The sequence below is a fragment of the Penaeus monodon genome, chromosome 20 (assembly GCF_015228065.2).
Source record: "Penaeus monodon isolate SGIC_2016 chromosome 20, NSTDA_Pmon_1, whole genome shotgun sequence".
Taxonomy (NCBI): Eukaryota; Metazoa; Arthropoda; class Malacostraca; order Decapoda; family Penaeidae; genus Penaeus; species Penaeus monodon.
Genome location: NC_051405.1, coordinates 1691505 through 1692575, shown reverse-complemented (window position 1 = coordinate 1692575; position 1071 = coordinate 1691505).

The window sequence follows — 1071 nt, the reverse complement described above, 5'->3', positions numbered from 1 at the left end:
TATGTTCGCATAATTAAATGCACCCTCTACCGGGCCGAATCAGCAGTCCAGGGATGACCATTTTATTTCAGGGGAAGCACTGGCATTACAGGAAAAGGAGGGAAAGCATCGTTGAATGTTGTAATCATCATTACCAATATCGTCCTATTTTTCATGGTTAGAATAAAATGTAGCCTAAGTCTAATCGAACAAGGATAGGACTGCATGAGTTATCGTTTGACCTTCAAATTATAAATCGATTTGATGCTACTTGTAAAACAATAATTATTTTGCCAATAAATACATCGCTCACATATGACAACTTGATGGTACAAGCTTCTGAAGTTCCGAAGCCTGACTATAAAGCAATTAACAACTGCGTAGTTTCGCTTATGATTCCATCATTATTAGCTTGTGTACGTGAGGACGCACGCGCTCCTCAAGGTGAAGTCAATCCCTGGCGAGTCACAGCTGAGTTGGACGCCTGAGGACATTTTTCCTCTGCGTGGCACGATATGAAACCCGAGGCATATGTTGGCGTGTATCATGTTCATGAAGTTAATATATATCTTTTCAACTCTGATGTGCAGTTTATATTTAGTAATGTTGTGTTTCATGAATAAAAGCATGGTAAAGGATGATCAAGCCATAGAGAGCTTTATAAGTCGATAAGTAGTCAGTTACTAGGGCTCTTCATTCACCCATTTAACCATTCCTTGAAAACTCAGGGAATGGGTTCAATAGGTAGTTAGGCTAAGGAACTACCTCGTCTACGGCTGTCTATGTGGAAACAAGTTTAACGAAACAAGACCACAGCGGACAGCGCATCTATTCATGCACCCTCGCAGATTTGGGTTACGAAACTGGAAAAGGTCTTGGCAAGGGAATAGAGAGGACGGGGCTTATTACATTGCAAACATGTATATTTCGTTAAGAATGTTAGATCACTTTGAATAATTAACTTTCAGAGTGTAAACGGCTGTCCAAGCGTTGGCTGCTGAAATCCTGGGCAGTGGCTTGCCATCAGGAGAGGAAAGACCCCTTGGCTTATTATTACTGAGGTACCCGACGCCCCCCCCAAAAAAAAAAAAA